Below are 12259 nucleotides of genomic sequence, written 5' to 3'. Positions count from 1 at the left end.
CTTGTTGCTGACTTGGATATACTGGCAGTCTGGTGTGGACACAGGTCAGATTATACAAATTGGGACTTGTGTTAGAATTTATGAAAACAGATCCATCCAAAGCAAAGTGCATGTTAGCTCAGGCTTTATTAAGCAGTCAAAGTACAGTCTCTGTAACTGAAGTTGCCGTACTGATTTCCAGTTGAAGGAAAGCAGAGAACTCCTGAGCAGTAAAAGGACAGGTTGAAGAAAATCAGACAATTCCTTTAATCGTCAGTTGCTCCAATGAACTCTTCCTGTTCACTCTGTTATTGAAAAACAATGAATAAAGGGAAATAAAGATTCAGTATGGGGTGAGCTCCCATCACTAGTCCCAGCTTCTACCAACCTAGCACTTCGAAAACATGCAAATGCAAGTACATAAATAGGTACCACTTAGGGGAAGGTAACAGCGTTCGGTGCAGTCATGCTGGCCACATGATCACAGAGTAGTCTCTGAGAATGCTGACTCTTAGGCCCAAGACAGACTGGCACTTTGTGGGGTGGCGGTGGTGTTACTAGGGTTAGGGAGCATGCACCAGCCACACGCTCCCTAACCCTAGTACGTGTGGGGGCCGCCATTATTATGTAGCGCCACCCACACTGCATGCATAATGACATCGCAGCCGCACGGCGTCCAAATGGCGCTGCGCAGCTGCGACATCACCACACTGTCCTATACAAATAAATTTTTTATTATTTATTTTATTATAGTAAGAATGGAATCTTAAGAATCAGACACTGATTTGACATCTACTAATTGACAGATTATAATTTATCCTGTCAGCAGAAGATAAATTGAGCTATTAATTGATTTGGTTATGAACAAACAAGATTAAATTATTTTACTATTTTTGTACCTTTCCTAATGTATTTTGAAACATCCTCCACTTCTAGACATGAGTGAGCTTTACACTCATGTTCTCATTTTTTCCACTGATAAATCCATTCTGTCCTGGTTCAGCATTGTCTTACAGTTTTTTAGTCTATATACAAATTCATACATATTTTCATGCTCATTTCCCAAAGTATGTTTTCCCCCCAAAATGTTTTCATTTTGTATCCATACACAGTTTTTAAAATTTATTCATTTTCAAATGTATTCATAGTGTTTTTCAAATTTATTAATTTTGAGGAACAGGTTTTTCAGCTGAATAAAACAAATCTTTAGGATTGTTCTCAAATTTGCATTTTTTTTGGTATGCATTGTTTTCAAATGTATACATTTTTCTGTCTCCTTTATAAATATGTGTACATTGCCCCCCCCCCAAAAAAAAAACCCTGCATTTCAAATGCAAAGAAATTACACGTTTTGACTACAATCTGCTTCATGTTCAGATTTAGGAAGTGCAATTTTGGAAAGCTCAGATTGAAATAGTACCTAAATGTACTTCTCATCAGTCCTTCTTTCCACTTGTACATTGTGTGGACCTTCTTTGTGACCATAAAAAAGATATAGAACAGAGGTGGGCATCTGTTGGGAATTGAGGAGTACATTGTCCTACAGTGGACCCTCTGCACTTCTTGGCGGCGGAATAACCAATGCATTATATTTTACTGTGGTGACCAGATGTACTGACTTTATCACAGTTATGTAGGAATCTACAGAGCACTGGCACTTTCAGAATACTCTTCACCTTGTGGATGGATCTTCCCTAGCCATTTCCTCATGAGCTGTCTTGGCACAGGTACTCCTTTTTGAATGGACAGAGCAATGGTGGAAAGTAGTGCCTTCTCATCTTTGTAATCATTAATTGTAGCATATGGTCTCCAGTCAGGCAAATAAAGAGAGACATATAGCCTTGGCTGCATAGGCATAAATCCTCATTCCCACCCCAGCACTGGTGCTATTTGATTGCACAATGCACAGCAACTTCCAGTGAAATACCATGGGTCTTCCCCTTTAAGCTGACTTTGTACCAGAGTTGGCAAAGTCAGAGGAAACCTTGTATTTTCCCAAAACCTCAGGGTTAGCACAGAGTTTTGTGGTGTGTGAACAACTGGACTAGGCCTGAATCGGGCTGGCCTACTGTTTACCAGCCAGACACTGTGCCATCCCCCTTTCTCGTGCTTAGCAGTGCCTGCCTCTGGAGCCACTGCCATCACTTCGATTTATGCAAGAGATCTGTGGGTAGCCACTGCTTCTCAAAAGGGTGGGCTCACCCATGCAACCAATAAGGAGAGAGGGCAGAGGGCCCCTCAATCACATGGCTGGTGTTCAGAGGTGCTCACTATGTGACCAGAGGATCACTCTATCTTCTTTTCTCATTGGTCATGTGGGCAAACCCACCTGCAGAAGAAGTGAGGTGCACCAAGCAGCTTGTTCACAGAGCTCCTGTGGGTATGGAACCAAATCTGGCTCTGGGGACAAGCTGGCCATGCCAATGCAGTGTTGGGCCATCTGGCTTGTGAGAACAATGCTGTACTGCTGCATTGGGTACAACCTAGTGTATGTAGTCACTATCATGGCCAATCTGGGATCAGTTTCAAAGCACAATGCTCCTGACTGGTCCTGGACTTATGGCTAGTGCAGACAAGGCTATTATCTAAATAAAATTATGCCAAGCTATAGACCTTCCCTTTCTCTCTGGTTTCAATGTGAAGTGACAGACAGCATATGCTTTGGATGAATTAGATTTTGCAAGCTCTTATTTTCAGTTCAGTGCAGTAAAAGCCAAAGGCTTCTGTTTCTGAGATTTTAATACACTCACCAGATTGCCTACTCATTGATTTCAGCCAGCCATCCTTCGATCTGCTTCACAAAATCTGGATCCACCTCATAGTTAAATCTCTCTGCCTTTAAAAAAGGTATCACTAGATAAGGCAATGTTTTACAACATAGCTTGCTTAAAGCTTGAATATAATACACTTTACCGACATTATTTCATACTTTTTGAATAGTGTGGCCTCATGGCATTGTTTTTTAAATCATTTCGGGTTTTTGAGTACTGAATAACATTTCTTTGGTCAAAGCATTATCTGGAGGAGGTTATAGCAGAGTGGAACTGTATACCTCTCCTCTTATAGATCCCAACAGCCCTATCCAGTTTAGCCAGATATATGAAATGTTGAGAATGTGAGGGGATATATAGTTCCCATCTCAATTTGAAAGTGACACATTACCAACATGTTACAACATAATACAGTATTCTTTAACAGGAAAAATGAGAAAAAACTTTTTTTCTTCCAATTTAACTCTAATGCATTCACCCTTAAAATAAATTTCCAAGTTTAGGCTGCATCTGCACTGCAGAATTAATGCTATTTGACACTGTTTTAGTTGCCATGACTCAATGCTATGGAAATTTGTCTTGGAATTTAGTATATTTGGAAATGTATATATTAAGCAGAGCAGCAGTGTGTCCAGATGTACAATGGGCCCTTGGTATCCGCTAGAGTTTGGTTTCAGAAACCCTCATGGATACCAAAATCCATGGATGTTTAAGTCCCATTAAATATAATGGCATAGTAAAATCGTGGTCTTTCATAAAAAATGGCAAAAACAAATTTTCCATTTTGGAATTTGTATATTTTTTAAAATATATTCAAGCTGTGGGTGCTTGAATCCAAGGATTAAAAATCTGGGGACATGGAGGGTTGACTGTGTATTCGAGCTTCTGATAAAAACAGGATACTCTGATAAGTTTTTTTGTGGTTTTTTCGGGCTGTGTGGCCTTGTTCCAGAAAAGTTTCTCCCTGACGTTTTGCCAGCATCTGTGGCTGGCATCTTCAGAGAATGCTTTGCCTGGAAAGGAGATGAGTATATATATCATGTGAAACATCAAGAAGAAATTTTTCTGGAACATGGCCACGTAGCCCGAAAAACCCACAAAAAACTATGGATACCGGCCATGAAAGCCTTCAACTTCACATACTCTGATAAGATTTTAAAAAAATCTTTAATGTTACAAAGAATTCATCTAATATCCAGGAAAAATAGACAACCAATAGAAAAATCTATACTTTGGTACACGAGTCCTTAAAACTGATACCCATGAGTGAAGATAAGAGCAGGAAGGCATCTTTGAGGCAAAGCCTCATCCTCTCATGGTCAGAAGAGGAATAAGAAGAGAACAATGTTCTCTCCCTAAGAAAATGGCAGTAACCTTGTCACTTTTCTTGTCCTGTATGATTTTTAACATCTGTGCTTCATGAAGAACCAGTACAGTTTTGAAAGCTTGCATGATGTGTATTGTGCATTTTAGTTTTGTCCAAAAAGGTATCACTCTTTTGTGGAATTTAGATTTTGTTGTAATCTATTAGACTGTCATGGACTCATGGTTGGAATTTTGTCTGTTACCATGAAGGTTTGTTTAGCTAAATTTTAGGAAGTCCACTGGCCCTGGGAAGTTGCAAACCTGGATTTATCGTTAAGGGTGAATAAGGCACAAGGAAAAAAGGAAACGTGCAGTAGACCTACCTGCCCTGATATAGCAATGTTGTATCTCATCAGCGTGACAAAGTGCTCACAGTTAGTTCTCAATATATCATACAGTACTTCAGGACCTTGCCCACCATGTGCTCGGCTCTTTTCACCACACGATCGGGAGGCAATGGAGAATGGTCTTTATCATATTTGTTGTACACAGCAAAGGACAATGCCAGTACATCCATCATTTGCGTTTTGTGGACTTCATACTCCAGTGGAAAAAGGTTAACAGCTGAAAATCGAAGATGTGAGATGTTTGGCTTATGAAAGGATGCCATATAACTTGATCCTCTGAAACATACATTTTGTCAGCTCTAATACTTGCACATCCACATGCCCAAATACAAATGTAGTCCTAGCCTGCCTTTTTGGTGGGCAATTTTCACAAATGGGAATTTATTTTATTTGACTGCCTGAGCCCACCTGGGACTACAACATACCTCTTCCAATGAACTACCAAATGAGCCACTGAAGTGTCCCTCAGAACCAGCACTTTCTATGAAAGAAACCACATAAACAGAGTGTCTGTCTTTTTTTCAGAATGAGTCCTATCTCTAAGAGTGACATGCACCTGGAAAAGAAGGAATATGCTCCCTGTGCTTAATGTTTATACAGAATGTTCAAACTGATGCAGCCACATATCACTTGCAGCACTTGGCGAATAATTACAATATAGTAATTCTGCATATAAAAACAAAATAGAGACATTGACGCTTTACCGACGGGCTCTTTGCAGCACATCTACGGCGTGTTAGGGTTGCCTCAGGGCGGCGCGTGCACACACCCCACAAGCCTAGCACGTCATGCATGTGCCGCAGTTGCGCAGCACCGTACATACAGCATGCATATCTGTCACGTTGCAGCTGCGCAGCTTCCAGACGGAGCTGCGCAGCTGCGATGTTACAGCGCCGTCTTTGGGGCTTTGTGGCGCCGCAAGAAGGAGCCACTTTTTTGAGCCCCTTCTTTGCTGCGCAGCTGCACCGTGCAATTTGTATGCTGCGGCGCAGCTGTGCAGCAAAGAGAGGCGCCAAGGAGGCACCTCTTTTGGGCGGTCTGTAACCCACCTATGTTTCTAGCTTTTACTCCATTTAAGATTTGTCAAAGCCAAGTTTGTTTTAAATCAATACCAAACTGAAGCTAGGGAGTTTAATCTATTTGATTCCTTCTTTTCAGGTCTCATGCTATTATGTTCACATTATGGTGTATGTTTTATGTGTACTCTCTCTCTCTTTCTCTTCTTCCTCCTCATATTACCTGGCAATGCAAAATGAACCACATCTCCATCTCCCACATAGATGCCCCAATGTTGGAAAAGAGGCATCTGAAACTGGATCATATCCCCAGGCTTTGGAATATCTTTATTCTGAAAAACGTGAACGACATCCTCCGTTATTCCTTGTATCCCATCCTGTATCCAAAAGTGAAACAAAAAGTAATGGTTAACACAGAGAAAAAAATGTCAGAACTGTTGTATTTGCCATACTTTGGAGGGCTGTGCTATTAAGCAAACCACAGACAGGGCTGGTACTTTACTTAGTATCTGTGTGAAATTAATTTGTGTCTTTCTGCTAATTCCTGTCACAGGCAAGAATCTTGGGAAATGTTGTCTCCCTCCATTTCATAAGATTACACCCAGCATACATCATGTAGTTTCTTCTTAATTGTTGCATTCAAATTTTGAAGTACAGACTCTCATTATGACAGTTCTCATATTGTTCACTCAGAGGGTATCCAACAAGCCGGGCAGCCAAATTGATCATATCAACAAACAAGTTCTTGCTGTTTGTAGTTCTACTAGGATGAAGTCTTTTGTAAAACTTCAAAACCAAGGCACTCCAAAGTACTTTGCAGTGCTATAAATGGAGCTCACAAAAACATACTTATGCTTGGAAAAATAATTTCCCACCTCCTAGTACTGGGGAAATTGCAATTAACTCAGGAGGAACTGAGGACAGTGGTGCTGTCACCCTACTAATCTAAAAGGTTTGGTGTTACAGCCTTAGAAACACAGGCTCCTCTACACCACTGCTCCTCAGTCTGAATTAAGAAAGGTATCATATTGTGTTCAAGATGTCTAGGCGACTGTTCTTCTGACTCTGGAGCCAGGATTTAAGAAGCTCCATCAGATGTGCTCAAGGGCTTCAGAACATTCAGTGGCATTTTGGAAAGCACATCTTGGATCACAAACTTTGTTAATTCCTTACAGTTTCGAAAGTGACTTATGTGGCATGTGAGGCTGTTTGAGTTGAAGACTCAAAACAAGTTGAAGACTCGGGGAGGAACATTTGGTCCTCCTGATGTTATAGCCCTCAGCACTTATCAATACCAGCCTGGCACAGTTTGCTGTGGTTGAACAATTCCCAAGGGGAACGTCCTAAGAATGACTTTCTATCTGCCTTCTCTTCTGATACAGTTTATCTGTGAGATTCTGATCCTTTCTAAGAGACCTGTATTGTTGGTTGCCCTGACAGCTGATCAGAAGAAATTAAACAGCTGTCACTAATCTTACTTACCACCAACTTCTCAATTAAGTCCATCTCTGGGTTTTTCCTTTGCGTACTTCCAAACTTCTAAGGTTTTGCTGCACGATGAACTTTCATTTATTATATTCCTTTATGTTCTGTGAAACTAAAAGAAAAAAATATGTAAGTCTTTAACAATATAATATAAAGTATGGATAAGAAATTCTGCTGTTTTTGCTACCTCAAGTCCTTCCTGTCCTATATATGAAATGTGTGAATTTGGGTAAATTAAAATTAAATTCTCCCTCGTTTGCCATAGCCATATTCAACAAGTAAAACTATTCCTAATATGGAGAAGGCCATGTCATACCTGCTTGCCATATACATTTTAAGGCTGAGGAGTCTTAAATAAAAAAGGAGGTGGTATACCTAATTTATTACTCGTGTGCCTGAATATTATTTTGTTAACTGCCCCTGAGTCAACCTTGACTCAGGGCAACCTTGTGGATGAGACCTCTTCAAGACCCTGAGTCCTCAACATCTCTGCTCAGGTTTTGCAGGTCCAGCTCTGTGTCCTCCCTGATTGAATCTAACCATCTGGCTTGCGGCCTTCCTCTCTTTCTACTGTCTACTACGTTTTCGAGCAATATTGCGTTTTCTAATGATTTATTGTTCTTCATGATATGGCTAAAGTAGAACACCCTCAATTTAGTCATCCTGGCTTCCAAGGATAGTTCAGGCTTGATCTGTTCAAGGGCCTGTTTGTTTATCTTCTTGGCCATCTAATGAGTTGTTTGTTTTTTTAATTTCTCTTTAAATTTTTGGATCTTGTAGAAGAGGTCTCTTTTTTGCTTTTTTGTTGTCAGCTATTTCTCTGCATTGATTTTTGTATTGATTCTTTTTATCCTTACACAATAATCGTTGGACAGTAGCATTTAACATTCTGATGTGTTTTGGTCTCCTTTTCCTTTTCCTTTTCATCTGTCTTTAACTGCTTGAAGCATTTCATCTATCATTCATTGTTTTTTCTCTTTTTTTCCTAACATCTTTTTGTATTCCTCTTTGACTATGTCCCTGATTTCTCTCCGTCATTTTTCTGACACCCAGTCAACTAGACGTAGTAGTAGAGAAATCTTGTAACAACTTTAAGACTAACTGAAATAAAGAAGTTGGCAGCATAAGCTTTCGTAGAGTTCAGTCTACTTCCTCAGGTTCATGTACTGTGAATCTATTTCTCACACTATCTTTGAATTCTGTTGGGATGTCCTTTAGATCATATTTTGGCATGATGATTGTTTTAGTGTGGTTCATCAGGTTTATTCTAATTTTGGAGATTAGACTTTCATGGTCTCTGCTGCAAACTACACCTGGTCTCATTTTTGCCACAAGAATGGAGCTTCTCCATCTTCTGTTCTGTGTCTGGTTTTTGAGTTGCCCATCCAGTGATGTCAGTGGGTACAATCTCTTCTCTGATGGTATGAAGAAAATATTTGTGATGAATAGCTTGTTGACCTATCAGCTGCTCTCCTGCTTTGTTTCTTCAACTGAGCCCAAACCTCCCTACTGTCTTTGATCGCCTTTGATTCTGCTCTGCTTCCTACTTTTGCATTCCAATTAACATGTTTTAGTATGTTGTCAATTTCTTCCTGGAATTCATCAAAGAAATTCTCAGCTTCTACCTCTGCCTCTGTGATTGGTGCATATACATGTATTATGATGATGTTTATTGGTTTCTCCTGAAACCTTATTGACATGATTCAGTCTGATTTTATGCTATATCCTTTGACTGATTTTGCTATGTCCTTCCTCACAATTATTCTTTAAGCAGAGGCTGGATGGCCATCTGTCAGGTATGCTTTGATTGAGATTTCCTGCATGGCAGGGGGTTGGACTGGATGGCCCTTGTGGTCTCTTCCGACTCTATGATTCTATGAATCTATTGCTGCTCCATTTTTCTCTCTCTCTTTTTCATTTTCTGAGTAGAACACTGTGTTCTGATTCAAAATGGCCCATACCTGGCCATTTTAGCTCACTCTCTCCTAGTATTGCTGTCTATTTGTTCCATTTCTCTTTTTACTATGTCTAGTTTCCATTGACTTCTAACATTTCTTTAACATGTGTGGCACAGCTCCAAAACATCTTTCCTTTTTTAAAATGTATGTGCTATGTGGCTTCCTATTTTATTGGTTCTGTTGTGCCCTTGTCTACATCTCTATTTGTGCTTGCCCTCTGTTCTGCCCTTTTAACTCTCTGTTTGTGTTCTGTCTTGGGTCATCTCATCCTGGAGTTTTCTTACTGAGAGATTATTGCAAGATCCATGCCTGAATATACAGAAATTTAAATTCAGACATTTAGAAGTTAAGCATGCAAGTCCCTATATCTAGATATATTGCAGTTCTCAAGTTCTTATCATCTACTGTATGAAACATCTGTGAATTTGGGTAAACAAACTTCTCAGCTCAAACAGTGCAAAAACTGGTCTAGTTTAACATCCTGTTTCCAACAGTGGACAGCCTGATATTGTGTGCCGCTTACAAATGAGTTGGAAAAGGAACAGCCCATTTTAAGTTTTTGCCTTCTGGCTGCCAATTTTCATAGATACACTACATCAGAACATGAACACTACGCTTACATGGCTAACAGCTACTGATAGCTTTGTCCTTTCTGTTGAATTTCTCCAGTCCTCCTTTAAAGTCATTTGCTGCATTGACTATCCCCGCATTTTATGGTGGAAAGTTCTAAAATTTTATGATGGATTATGTGGAAATACTTCCTTTTACTGGCCCCAAATCTCAGTGGACTAGTGATTTACTTTAAAGCAGGACTACATTTCCAAAGATGTAAGTGAGTATTGCCAGTTGGCTCCAAAGATGAATTGTGGCTCACTGTCTGTCTGATTTCTTTCTTTCTAGTGTTAGGACCCTGCCTAGCTCTCCTTGCTGAATTTGGCTTGGATCACGACCTCTGCCTATCTTTATTTACATACCTGCTTCTGGTCCTCCCAGATTTCTATTGCTTTAGATCTCAGATTGTCCCTGATTCTGACTGTATACCCAAGCGATTTCTGTATTTCTGCTACAGAACTTGATCTGTTGTTTGGAGAACCATGCCTCTCGTTTCTGGCCATCAGTGCCCAGGATCCTGCAGTCTTCTGTAGCCTGACACTGTTACCTTTAGGCAAAAAAGGCCATCAACACTCTACTGCTTAGATGTATCATTTGCCTGGGTTGCCTTCTAAAGTGCACTGTGTCTGCCTTTGAATAATATTGCTGTTAATTATATTTGGTTGTTGATTTTGAATTGAGTAGAGACACATTGTGTGCGGTGAAGAGGAGATACAATATATTTAAATGGTTACAGGCCACTGAGGAAGACTGAGGTCGAAACACGTCTGGCCTTGAGTTTTTAATATCATTTTAGGATTTTATTTTTGCATTTGCACTACATTTAGTGGGGTACTGTTACCCTTTGAGAAATTGACTTTTCTGTTCCAGGGTCCAATAACTCTGGCCTTGAGTTTGGTTATTTTATATATTTTTTGCAATTGCTCATTTTCAGTGAGGTATTCATAATCTTTTTGAAATTATACTGGACTCTCTACTCCAGTGTTTATTTTATCCCTTATTTCTGCACAGAGGTATATTTTGGTAATTGGAAGTGGGTTATATTTTACACACATTGGCCCCATACAGACAGGCTGAAATAAAGCTGCTTCGGGCCACTTTGGAGGTATGCTATTTAAATTATGCATACGTCCTAAGAGTCCAGAAGCTGCATCAAATCTGCGCTCCAGTCTTTAGGACTGGAGTGTGGCTTTGGCATGGCTTCTGGACTCTTAGGTCGCATGCATCATTTAAACACCATACCTCCAAAGTGGCCTGAAGCAGCTTTATTTTGGCCTGTCTGTATGGGGCCATTATTTTCTTTGATAGAACCCTTCAGTTTGGTTTTTTCTCAGTTTGCTTGATTCATGACCACTCACTCATCTCCAGTAATTTCAGTGAGGATACTTACACAGGCACAATGTCCACAGTCCTTTCACCATACTCACCAGGCAGGATGTGAACAAGATGTCAATATTGCAGTGTTTTTCATTATATTATCTATCGTTCATTCTCAAGAGAAAGCTTCCTTTGACAGAACACCTATCCAAGCTGGTATCTCAGTTTCAACGCCAGGGCTCTTGTCAACCTCATGATGACTATTATACTGGATAAGTGTCTGTCGATCAGTGGATTCAATATGGCAGTGTGACCAGTTCTCCCCTTTCAGTTCTTAAAAACAGTCATACACAGTGGTAGAAAATAAAACCAGTAAAGATTTATTATGTAATAAAGAATGCCAATTCAACTCAATTCGAACATAATACATCTTTACTGGTTTTATTGTTTACCACTGTGTATGTCTGTTTTTATTTAAGAACTGAAAGGGGAGAACTGGTCATGCTTTCCTATATTGAACCCACGGATCAACACATCCACTTACCCAGTATACTAGTCATAGTGAGGCTGAGAAGCAGATCTGGGGAAGGATCCTAGGATAAATATAAAAGCTATGACAGAGAGGAAAAATCAAAATGCACACAAACAATGAAATAGCAGTGAATTAACATAATGTGAATAAACATAATGAAATGTGAATAAACATAATGTACAACTACATAATATACCTCTATACATGTTTTTCTAGTTGTTAGCAGAAAGGAATAGAAAAAAAAAGACAAGAGGTAGCTCTGTCTCTTGTAAACTGGCAACTAATACAGCATCTATGATAAGACAAGAAAATACAAGGGCAGAAAGGAAAGGACTCCATGAAAGAATATTACCGTTTCTGATATATATTCTTTTCTTCTCGATCCTTTCCAAAGTCCTACTGTTAGTAAATGTTCTTGCCTTAGCAAGGAACAGTGAAGTCCAACACAGTTTGCTTATATATGCATGCAAAAAACATCTGTTTATCTATACTGGTCAAAGACCAAATAAATTTTATTACATCTGTTTATGCAGATTGTGTGACGGATGCTTATTCGTAGAAGCTGGGGCCATGAACTTTCCTGGAAATGACTGATTTTTAGGAATAAAAGTTGGCTGATACTTTCATTTTCATTCTGAAAGTGAAACAAAACCTGTTGTTCAACAGATTTCAGTAGAAATTTGGGCTGACTTTAATAGAGAGTGCATGCATTCAGCAGTTACCTATTATGATTTAAGAACACTGGCACCAATTGCTAAAGTTTTCTTATAGGAACTCCATTAGAGATAGGAGAGCTCTCTAAGGGTTCTAGGCTAGGCTAAGCTAGAACAAGAAGACCAGGACTTAGTTGTTGGAGCTTTGAGATGATAAAGAGGAG

The 12259-nt window shown here is 39.6% G+C and overlaps 1 pseudogene; it reads right to left on the bottom strand.

Annotated features, from left to right (window-relative positions):
• Positions 1 to 109: 109 nt before the first annotated feature.
• LOC121932065 lies at positions 110 to 7047 on the bottom strand (annotated as a pseudogene).
• Between the last annotated feature and the right edge of the window lie 5212 nt (positions 7048 to 12259).

Source organism: Sceloporus undulatus, chromosome 5, assembly GCF_019175285.1.
Source record: "Sceloporus undulatus isolate JIND9_A2432 ecotype Alabama chromosome 5, SceUnd_v1.1, whole genome shotgun sequence".
NCBI classification, from domain to species: Eukaryota; Metazoa; Chordata; class Lepidosauria; order Squamata; family Phrynosomatidae; genus Sceloporus; species Sceloporus undulatus.
The sequence above is the reverse complement of the archived record's forward strand: the minus strand, read 5'-3'. Positions and strand labels throughout refer to the sequence as shown.